This window comes from Orbicella faveolata, unplaced genomic scaffold, assembly GCF_042242905.1.
Source record: "Orbicella faveolata isolate gen_17 unplaced genomic scaffold, um_ofav_v1 contig_36, whole genome shotgun sequence".
NCBI classification, from domain to species: domain Eukaryota; kingdom Metazoa; phylum Cnidaria; class Anthozoa; order Scleractinia; family Merulinidae; genus Orbicella; species Orbicella faveolata.
The window spans coordinates 1,409,485-1,421,725 of NW_028301565.1; the positions used below are offsets into that span (position 1 = coordinate 1,409,485).

At 40.8% G+C, this 12,241-nt stretch overlaps 1 pseudogene; it reads right to left on the minus strand.

Annotated features, from left to right (window-relative positions):
* Window positions 1–1,138: 1,138 nt before the first annotated feature.
* On the minus strand, window positions 1,139–4,836 carry LOC149101936 (uncharacterized; annotated as a pseudogene).
* Between the last annotated feature and the right edge of the window lie 7,405 nt (window positions 4,837–12,241).

The following is a 12,241-nucleotide window of genomic DNA, read 5'->3' on the forward strand; positions in this document are numbered from 1 at the left end:
ATGAATCAACATACACGGCTTTTATTCAATTTACTGAAAGAAAACGGAAATCCAGTGTCACGAAACTTTCCTGATACCTCGTCCACCCTCAGTTTACACCAAAGAGTTTTATAGTTTGAGAGAGAAAGAAAGTCTCGCGTTCCCGACACAATTCTGCGACTAAATGGGGGCAGACAGATCTACAGCGTAATCTGTCTTTGGTAGAGCTTAAAACTGATGTAAGGGTAGAACCCTTCCTTTTGCAAAGCTCCCGTGAGAACATACGTAAGAAAACCAGATGATGCGGTTTCTTTAGCTTGAACTACTTTTTTATTCATACTACTGTATAACAGACTGCTGCTAGTTGTTTTCGAATATCACACGTGTACGATAAGTTCTAAAATGGATTACCTTTCCGGACTTTTCCTGACTACCGAGAGACTGGGTAAGCGGGAAACTCGGAAACTCTTGAGCTCTGTGGGGGTGGGGGGGGGGGGGGGGGGTGGGGTGTCAACCGCTTATGACCATTCAGACATTTGAGTGGACTTTTAGCTTGGGAATTCACTTTGCGTGATCCTGAATTCACGTGTTCCTCAAACATACATTTGAGAGCGGATGGCAAGCCATGGTAATGGTACTACTGACTCATAAACGTAAGGGGCTCGTCCACAATGAGTCTTAAGAGTAAATGTCAGTAAAAATCAAAGATTATCGAAAAAATCGCGGACACGGCCAAAAATCGATTTGGCTCATTTTTTGCCTGTAGGTAGCCTTATATAGTAAACAAACGGAAATGGGGTTAGATGTTTGAAATATGCACTTTAACGGGAATAAACCGTTAAAAACTTTCGGCGGGTCAATTGCTCAAATTTCACCAAGCGCGATCCTGAAATTATGCACTTTTCGGACAGTTGTCATACGAACAAAAATGTAACAGAAGGACTTTTCTAGCTATAGAAATATAGAGTTGGACTTGCTTAATCAAGACAAAGTGATAGATTTTGTCTCGTGTTATTCCTGGAGGAGCTACGTCTCTGTTAAGAGACGACATCTTCGGCCTTTTGAAATTAAGGCAAAGGTGGCCTAGAATAGCTTGGCAAATAATACATGTGGTAGTGTCTCAAAGTTTACAATAACACTACCAAGAAGCCTTGAAAGATAGTTCTTTTCGATTTGGGTTTTATTTCTTTGGGACCTTTGACAATCAAAAGATGACCACCGGCCGTAATTCGGTTAAATACTATGACACGATAATGAGATGCATAATAACAAAATTAAACGCGTTGTACACAAATAACTGTTTTGGTCAGTTATATCTTCACTGGCCGTTGAAATGACTAGAAACATATTAAAATGTCTATAACTACACTTGATTTTCATATACTGTGACAGGAGAAACAAATTTCGACTTTTCCTACCCTGTGAATCGCGCCATAATTCTGCATAATTCTGCACACAACAGGTTGAACATTTGAATTGCACACAACAGGTTAAATTTGCCACACAGCCGTTAGTTTACGTTTGCTTCGCATCCAGTGAACATGAATTCGAGCATTTACATCCCTTCTGCGCCTTCTGCACTCGCCAGTTTCGAATATACTGAAAATCGTCAACACAAATTGGAGGAGATGCCACCAGCAGCGGCGAGCTCGAGTGACTGAAATGCGATATGTAGAACTCTGCTGTCACGCAACGCCCTCTTAAAAATTATATACGCACCGCGTTTTATAATCAGCGGATCAGTTATTCGTGAAATGTACAGGGCTCAGTTACTTGGAAGTGCAGGTACACTCCTGGACTAATTGTGTGAGTCGTGCGATGTATGGCTTTTTCCTCTTCTGAGGTGAAATGTCAGAAATATCCAGCCCAAGGTCGATGCACATGTCTCTCAGCCTATCCACTCTTAAAGTTGTGAGTGTACGTTTTTGTACAAGTTCGCAGATGTTAAGATCGAAAGATACAATCGGATGCTGAATAGCCACATCTCTCATCACATTCGCACACACAGCAGATAGATGACTCTCAGCTTCGGCGGAAATTTCGTCCTCGTCGGAACTCTCCATGGCCACTTCTGAGACGTCACTGGCTTTTGCTTCGTTACCGGCGGCTGTAACTTCTAATCGCTTCTTTGCTGAAAGACGGCTAAAGAAGCCACTAATCTGCTGCGACGTGAGGACTTCATCAGGTTGAAATCGGCGTTCCCCCGCTTGGTCTCTTGCTAAGCTCATTGCTTTCGAAACTTCCTGTGGATCGCTTTTCCGTCCACTTTGCTCCCCTTTTTGAAATTGGTCAGTTAAGAATTCGGTCTGTTTCTTTGTAAAACGCACTTTTTTCTTAATTGTCTTCAGGGCCCAACCCATTGGAAGAGGCAGCAAGGCGTCACTCTTTGCTTGGACAGTAACTTGAACGTTTGGAATTTGACTGCATCCCTCCGTCAGCTTGGAAGAATATTCTCTTTTAGCTCTATCGTAGAGAGTTTCCTGTTCGAGCATCATTTGGTGTTTTCCAGTATCTAGGTGTGTCTGGAGGTTTGCAAAGCGACTGTATGCTTTTACACATCCATCCTCTGGACACGGGAAAAGCATGTCGTCTGGCTTATTTTGACCAATACTGCTTCGATCTTGGTTTTCGTTTTCAGTTGACAAATCTGCTTTGACAGAGCTTTTCTTGATATGTCGGTGTCTCACAATCTTGAACGGCGGTGCGCCACTTACATTCTGCAATGGGGGTTCTAGGATTTCCAATTTTTCGGGCTGCTTCATGACTCCTTCGAACTTTGCCCATGGCACTACTTTACCGGAACCCACATTGAATGCTCTCCACACTCGTACGCCAGTTTCATCGTACTCAAAATTGTTGAGTAAGCTTATGCCATCCCATTTGATATTAAATGTGCTTGACGGCTTGGCAGCAACATAGCTTGTTTTCACTCCTGTGGTTCCTTGGCCAGATTCAATGGCTGTTTTGAGCTGTAAAGCGTTGATGACATCATTGCCTTCGTTTACGTACCTTCCAACGTCTCCTTTGATTGTTGCTGCTTTGCGATCACATACCCCCTTTCCACCTTGAGGGTCCGAGAAGTCGTTTCTTACAACAGCCACTCCTACGACATCATCGGCCAGCTTAGCTGAGATGATTGAATTTCCGCTATGATAACAGCCAGCGTTATCTTGTTTGTAATAAGCCATTTCCAGGTCTGGAATTTCCTTTTTCAGGGTGGTGAGGCAGTCAAGCATTATCGAAGCCACAGTCACACTGTCTTGGGCGCAGCTTTGAAATACGTGAACAAGTGTTTGCGATTCAAAGTGCTCAGAACCCTCTGACCGTCTTATGGCAACGCTAATGTGCCATGGCAATCCTCGCTTCGCAAACCAGTCTGACTGTGCCTCTCGATATTTTCGGGGCATATATTTCATTGCCCAGTCCTGGACTAACAGCACCGATCGGCTGTCGAGTTTGGCTAAAACTGAATGCTTCGCCTCAGCTTGGTGGACTGAACGTAGCTGATGGGCTTTCCAGCTAATGATATCATCCCTTGCCTGTTTGATAGTATGCAGCATGTCAGCTTGATCTTCTGCTGAGAGAGCGCAATTGAACACTCATCTTCTATGGTACGCATGACTTCCTCTAACTCATAACACTGCACACATGACTCATTGTGGAGGTGGTCGCAGGAGCTCCGAAATTCTGCATTGCTTGGATCACTTAGCGCATAAATTCGACAATGATCGGGAACCTCTGAGGCCTCCACTGCATGTACCTAAAAAAAGAAGTAAAATGACAACCGCGTGATTCAGTGCATATTTGCAAAGCAACGCATGCGCATCGACATTTCAGAAAGATTACTTAACCGATTCTCAGCGTTGTATACATGTGTGTAAGCGTATTACAGTGAATTGCAACCTCTTGTTTCATGAATTAAGCATAAAAAAGACTTGGAGAGAAAGAAAAAGGTAGCCGTATATCATAGTAAGAAGTCTACTACATCACTTCCGCAAAGACAACGCATAATAATAAAATATGCACCCACCTCGTAGTCGCCCTTTAGGTACTGCTTCGACAAACGAAGTTGCTGCTTAATTTCCCTCGCCCATTGTTGAGTCTTGCCACAGTCAACAAGCTTGTCTACGAGTTTCTCTAAATGATCAAATGCTTCCGCTCCTTGTGCTGAAAAGTTATCAAGTCCTTGCAGAGACTTGCGAACAGATGAAGAACACACGGCCAAAACTCTCTGTAGGGTTCTCTTACTCATAGGCTCAAAGTTGGTTTCACAGCGGTATTGTTGATACTGCTGGACAATGCACTCTGGTATCATTGTTCTGATCACATTGGGTGTTTTTATGATCTCACCAGTTGACAATTTCAGAAGTTTTTCCCCAAAAGGAACATCTTGAATTACGTGTGGACTCGTTATGAAAGAAACAAAATGTTCTAATTTTACAGGTTCAATTCTCATTCTCTTTTTCTCCTGGTTTGGAAGAGGAGCAGCTCTTCCATGTAACAGCCTGTGGCGTCGGGCAATGTTGTAGCGATAGCTAGTAACGGTTGGAATAAACTCTCTCATCTCCTTAAGGGATAACTTATCTGCCATCAAAGAGAGTATTTGTCGTCTGGTGCTCCAATGTTGCGCGTTCAAGTAGCTCTCAGCAAATGCACTAAGAAGCTCCGTCTCTTTTTCACTTCTACCTTCGACCACAACCTGACTCTCTCTGCTTATAGCATGACGATCACAAAGCTCCGTCCACAGTTCTTGCGAATTTTCAGGTGCCAGAACATCAAGAATTGCAGATATACATTGCTGAGCTTTCCGTAGGTATCTGCGTTTAGTACGCTCGTGCGCTGTATTCCACGGCACCGATAACGTGTGACGTACTGGACTGACGTCTCGAAGCTGTAAGAAGCGATTAAGCTGCTCCTGGGACTCGTTGTCTAGACTGAAGCCTTCATCACTCTCTTTGGAATCTTCCTGCGGAAAAAAAAGGCTCTGCCGTCTGGATGTGGAACCTTCTGGCAGAGATTCATCACCAACAGTTACAGGACAAGTAATGGCAGGAATATCAAAGTCACTCGCTTGTTCATCAACCTGACAAAAAAGTGAACACATTGCTTTGGATGGCTTCGAAATGAGATCAACCGTGTGCAAGCGCAGGGTGTCGTGTATAAAAGCGCAAGTCGCATGCGAGCTGGAAAGTAATAGTCGATAATTAATTTAATTGACTGGTAATCTATCCTGATATCTTCATCCAGTTACTACTCAGTATTGTTTTCCATTTGGAACATTTAGAAAAAAAGTTGAGAAGCCATATATTAATTTAAAGCCTTTATTATTTGGCTATATTTTGGGATGTGATTGGCTGTCCGGGCAGGACACGCTTTTCCAATTCTTGTGCCATGCATGTCTTGCCCAGTCGTTGACGGGCGGCAATGGCGCCGTTTTGAGGATGCGCATGCAAGTTATCCTCGACACGCCCTTCTCCCGCGTGGGTTGAACCCCTGAAAAGGGCGGAGAAGGGAGAATCAGAGAACGCGTTAAGGTTTTTCACTTTCATTAACTATATTGGATGGAAATTTTTCATAAACACTTTGAAGAAACTCACCAAGCTTAGACCACATAGACCTTCTGTGATGTTTTCCACACCTCCTGTGGCACCCAAGTTCTGCGATTCTAAATGATTTTTTGTTTTTGCCAGGGACTGTCGACATCGTACACAAATTCCTTTAATATTTGGAGAGAAAGGATTACTTTATTCTTTTCTACTTTACACATCCCCCTTGAACAAATAGCTCTGAATGTGGCAAAAGAACAAACCTAGCCCAGGGAAAAAGCCCCACAGACCTCAAATTGATTACGCAATCTGTATTTTACTTTGTCACAAGTCAGTCTTTTACGTTCCTTTCCTTTTTTCCGAACATTGTTGGAAGGAATTCTAATATCTGTAAAATATTTCAATTCGAGTGTTCCCCTTTTGATTAAGTCTTGAAGAAGGTGAAAATGTTGAGTAAATGCCTGTGTTTGAACAAGGTTCCGACGTAAAAGTATTTGCAAAACTCCTGAAAACTCGTGAGACATAAAAATAATTTTGCTGTTAAACTTGGCGTTACTTTACGCGGCAGTGAAGTGATTTGAATTAAGGATATGAAGTTTGTGATTCCCGCCAAGTACCCTGCGTGAAATGAGAAGCTATACGGATGTTTATCCTTGCATAAAGTGAGAATAAACATTGTAATCGCTTACCTGATCCGACGGGTACGAGGTTTTTCGTAAGCTCAAAAATTTGTATTGAGTGCTGCAAACTAATTCCCCTTTCTGCTGCGGGTACTTTTTCAGATTCCTTTTTGTGACCGGAGACATCCTGAGGCACAGAACATAATCTACTAGTTCTTCTCCATCCGATTCCAAGGCTTGATCGATGCAACGGGCAAACAGTCATTTCCGAAAAATTGACGGGGTTCACGAAAATCCCGCTTCTTGCTAAGAGAAGTTCTATCTCTGTCTCAACACCTGAGAACTGTAAAAAACGCTTGTGGCTTCTGATATCCTTGCTGCACGATGACAGCGATACTGTCTGAGTGGACGGATGCCTTGCGCGTTCCTCTGCACCACAAACGCCACCAACAATATCAAGGAAAGAACAAGACATTTTTTTTCTGCTGGAGTTTAAGCAACCGTTATCTTTATTACTTTCACCGACGATTATTACGCTTTTGCTTTTTGTTTACTTTCGTTAACTGGTTACATTTGTTTCCCGTGGGAAAATTGAATCGTTATTTTCGTTCCATAAAGTTTTCACTGTGCGTTTTAAATTTGTGACATTTTGTAAAGTCTGTTTCTTTGCTGTATCTTTTTTGTTCATGACGGCAATATATTTGTTTGGATTTTATTCGTGAGGCAGAATGTACTGTTAGTTGATCTTGTTACGTGACAGATTATCACATGTCACGCAGTCGACACGCAGACAGGAACCTGTGCAAATCGCTAGCGGTGCCTGCCATGTTGTACAGGATCTTTCGTGTGTGGGACGTCAAAAAAGCCGAAATTAGGATCAAAGTAGACTAAACGAAACTGGCTGGCGACACGCTATAGAAAATGGCAACAACAAGTAACTTTTAAAGTTTACCCATCACCGGCTCAGTGGCTTCAGTGAGTGCGCCGGTCGGCCCCCTTTACACCAACTTGCAGAGGACAGTATTTCGAAAGTATCTTTCAAGCAGCATAATAAGGGCCTATAAAAGATTTCTAAGGTAAGGAACTATTGATGTCAAAGCAAACATAACAAGCTAAGTGCGGCTGCGACTCAAACAATGCTTTGCTTGTGTCACTGCAATGTTGATGTTGTTCATTTCAATATGGCGCCATTTGCAATTTTACCGAAGTTTGGTTGGTTGGTATATTGAAACAGTAGAAGATACCAGAAAAATGAAACGATAAATTTGAAGACCTACCTCAGAAGCCCTCGTGATAGTATTGCTGGAAATTTTGAGACACTACCACATGCATTTTTGCCACAATATATTAGGCCGGGTTTGACGTGAACTAAAAATGGCGAAGACGTCCTCTGGTAATTAACCCGTGGTTTCATCAGGAAGGACACGATACAAAAAATATCAGTATATCTTGGTAAAGGAAGGCCAACTGTATATATTTATAACTTGAGAATTCCTGCTGTCGCATTTTAGTTCATCTAAGGACGGCCTGAAAACTACATAATTTCGAGCTCGCACGCACTCATTTTCGATCATGCAATTCATTACGGTTTATTCCCGTCAAAATGAATATTTACACAAACTAACCTCATTTCACTTTAGCTAGTACCTATAGCTACCTGTAGACAAAAAATGGGACGAAACGAATTTTTGACCATGTCCGCGATTTTTTTATTTTTCTTTGATTTTTAGAGACATCCACTCTTAAGCTCTGACGCCAAGGATGTAGCAAAATGAAAAGGCCTATCCTCTTCCCTATTTAAAACACAAGTTCTACTAAGGCGTGTAATTATCTTAAGTACATCCTTTTCCGGATTGCCGAAGATGATCAGTATTGTTCTGAACATTTTAACCGCTTAGACAAAATAAAAATACGATAAATGCTGAAAGAAGCTTTGGAAGGGCGACTGTTAAAGTTAAGACTCTGAATTTGGTGATTTTTTTTAAACATTCGAGGCATTGCTATAGCTACGATCAATTTTATTATGTATTTGCAAATAGACCACCCCGACTTTTCCGCCCTTCATCATACATCTTTCTTTTCTTCTTCTTCTTGAGAAATCGAGCCGACGCCAACCAGGAAAATCTTTGGTGGCACGCGGTACGGAAGTTTTGGATTGGCGACTTGCATTTTATTATTATTATTTTTTTTTTTTACAAATTCCTTATGCTATTGTTTAATCCCCATCTTCTCCGGTTGGCGGCCACGTCTTCAACTGTCACCGGAGTTATCCTTTTTCCTTCCTTCAACTCTAACTGATATAATTTAAATTGCATGCAAGACTGCGTTTTAGCAAGCATCGCTTTGACAACATAATGTGTGACGTTCTCAATGTCGATGTTTCATCTAAGCGTTCAATCTTTTTCTTATCTTTGCCGTGTGAAGGAGTGATGAAAGCTTATTTCAAATTGGTCGTATTGGGTATAAACTAGTGGATGATAAGAGGTAAGTAAATTTCTAGTTAAAAGAATGTTTGAGACTTGACGTAGTATTACTTCATCCTGTGATCAAAATAACGGGAAATGAGTGTTGCTGATAAAACAATAATCAGGTGCTTTCCTAACATAGCGAGTGGTTTCAGCCCAGGAAACTGTTGTTGCGGAGCTTCTTATTTCGATATGTAATAAATACGCTGAGTTTTTTCTTTTTTTTTTTTTCTAAAAAGGGGGGAAATAGCACGAGAGGAAGAATTAGGAGATTAAAACCGCAATACCGTTGGATTGCGTAAGGCTGAGGAGCTTTATAACAAGTTTTGTCAGACAGCCAAAATTAAAGCACTAGTGTTTATTTAAATACTTTGATTGCTGCGTTTTGTTTTATTATTATTATTATTTTTTTTTTTGTAGCAATACAAAACTGATCCATTGTAGATATCAAACATAAAGGTCATTCAAATGTGATACTTTTCTTTCTTTCATACAACACCGGCAAAAACAAAAGATCGAGTTGCCATCATTTCAGTTTTACTAGAGTGTCTAAGTGGGGGGCATGATTTCAGTTGTCGGCTTCTAATTTGAGCCTTCTGACTTTTGTCGGCTACTGTCAGTTACATTTTTGGTTTATTTTTGGTGAAGTTAAGTCCGATAAATTTGTTGGCCTGCTATTTGGAATGTTTGTCAGTGACAGTTATAAATACAAATGGTTCGCAGTACCATATATCCGTCAAAACCTTCCTTACGGTCCTGGAGAGACCATACAGGTTCTTAGCACAATTGATTGTCATCTTTGGGGATATGGGTTTCCTCTTTAATGGGCTATGGTTAGAGGGTATGGATTTTGACATGTTTTAGTCTGCAATATCTACTGAAATTGTGTCAATAGTTAGACAGATTTTGATGACTTCCAGAAGTGATACTGCTGGACAAGGTAATATCAACTGCATTAAATAACAAATATGTTAAGTGTAATCTTACTTTCTTCCCTGATCGTTAAAATAAATTGTGAGCAAAAGACTAGCAGTTGCTTTGCACTTTCACACACCTTTCGCAAACCTTCTTCTCTGATGGCTTCTGATGTTAGCACAGAATGCAGCAGTAGAGCACAAATAGACAGACAAGCGGATTTACTCTTACACCTACGTTTGAGCCATTCGGGGGGTCTATGACGTCACCTTCAGTGAAGGTAGCGAGGTTACCGTTGCACGTTATTGTATTCACGCGACCCTCTCTGCAAGGTTCACTATACCAGCCGGGAGAATGGTTCTTTCGTGTTGAGCAATTCAAAATGCCCGATGGACGATAGCATCAAACTTAACGAACATTTTAACTGAGAGAGAAAACAGGGAAGGATTTACGAGACACGAAAATAGCGTCTGGCGGAGTGAGAGCGCACGAGGCTAAAGTATCGACTGGACCCTGCCCTCTGCGTCTTACAACTCCGACTTGACCGTTAGATGGCTGAAGTTTGTAATATCCAGCAAAAGCAGCTTCAGTTAAAAGTGTTACAGATTTAAGTATGATTTATTCGAGGCCTGCTGCCGTGAAAGTTTTATTTTTGTTATGGGAAATGTTGCCCATAGGAAAAGTTCAGTATCGGTTTCCAAAATAAAAAAAAAGAGTAGAATAAATTCAAAAAGAAAACAACAACAACAACAACAATAGGAATTTGAGTTCAGGGCAAAAAAGTTATTGAAAATAATTAAATTATTAGAACACTTCAACCACTGCACCTGTGGACAGTTTGAACCAGCAGTGACTCACAAGTAGTCATTGTGGAATTCTTCAATTTGGAGAAAACGCCTTCAGCCCAGCTAATCGAGTTTTAGAGAGAGTGACAGATTCATTCAAACTTTATTTACGGAACTCCCCGAGCACATACTCTGAAATCCAACGGTTGTCAAATAGTCGACGATTTCACGTCAAAGATTAAAAAATAGACAAAATGAAAGGGCTACTTTAATTAATAGCACTCTTTGATTCACATACCGATGACTAAAACAAGACAGGCTGTCGAAAAAGATGAAAAATTGTCATCCCTTTTAAGAAAGACCGCAGGATCAAATACAACCTAAATAGTGGTTTGTTATATCCGTATTGCCCAACTCTCCATGTGTTACGACATTCTTTTATGCAGCCGAGTTTAATCTATTTTAGTCAAATATTCTTGGTGTCTGTCAGTCGCTGTTTGAATTCAATGGCAGAACTAGGGAAGGAGCTAACAGGTTGAATTCGACTATTTCGACTGAATTCTACCATATTCTGTCAGCGTTTGGCAAGTTCCCTAATTGTAATAAATGGTTTTGATGACTGGTTTTCTCATTCAAATGCCTCCATCTCAATTGAAATATTAATCGACTGATCGAATTTGTAGACTGAACATTGCTGAAATGTTTAGGAACTTAACACCTCAAATCTCTTTTTTCTGCATATGTCGCATAGCTTAACTGGCTAGCAAGAATTTATGGTGAGGAAACATTTTCCGCTATACTTTGGAAAGAATTTGTTATGAGAACATAATCCCGTTCCTGGACACACTAAAAAGTCCCTTTGCCTGCACTCCATTGAGAAATCTCTTATTATGAGGCTGTCGTGACCACAACTATGTCTAGTCGGCCATGTTGCTAAACCGTTAATTAGGTGCTTAACAGTATTTCTAGCCAGCTTGCCATCATAAATACGAAGTTAAGGGATGAACCGTGACGGGTCAACAAAATAGTTGACTGCAACTATAATAAGAAAATCAATTGTTGCTGTTGTTTTTATTATTGTTTGTCGTTTTATTTTGCTTTATGTGGTAGCATCGATGACGTATCTTTTTGTTTTCTAAGAACGTGTAGCTTTAAAGGTATGATGCAAAAGGTTTAATTGGTTATTTATCCTATTTTTCAAAGCTGCTAAGGTTACATCCGAAGGGTAACATCTCACAACAACCTGTGAATTTTTTCTGAGCCACCTAGATGACCTATGATTAGTCGAGAGGAGGATCCCTAACTGTTTTATACGAAAAAAACGACCTTGCACCTCTCATCCCGTTTTGTTCGTTTAACCTTAGCAGCTTTGAAAAATAGGATAAAAGGCCGAAACAGTACTGTCTGCAGTTAGATATAGCTCGCTGGCATACAAAGCTCTGCTTTCATGTCCAGTTTGAGCACTCTACTGGGATGAGTCGTTACTGTTGCAATTGCGTATGCTCACTAGCTCGCTAGTTTGAGCACTCTGGTAATGGCTTAGATACTACCACATGTGTAGTATTTGGGGCGGCTTTTTAAGCTTAGCCTCCATCCTAGTCTTCAGCACTGCACTCATGAGGCCCAGAAGGCCGAAACAGTACTGTCTGCAGTTAGTTAGTTAGTTACATATATATATATATATATATATATATATATATATATATATATATATATATATATATATATACATACACACAAATGGTTCAAAATTCTGAACTGTAGCTGTGTATTCGTACATTTAGGTTTTCTGTGCTGGAAAGAAGTCACACGAGACTTCGCTACACTAATATACTGTTAAAACTGCCACGGCGCTAGAAACCATTCAAAAACCAAGTACCTTCCTAGGCTACATTGTTCAGTGGCATTATAAAAGACAGATGTGCCAAGTT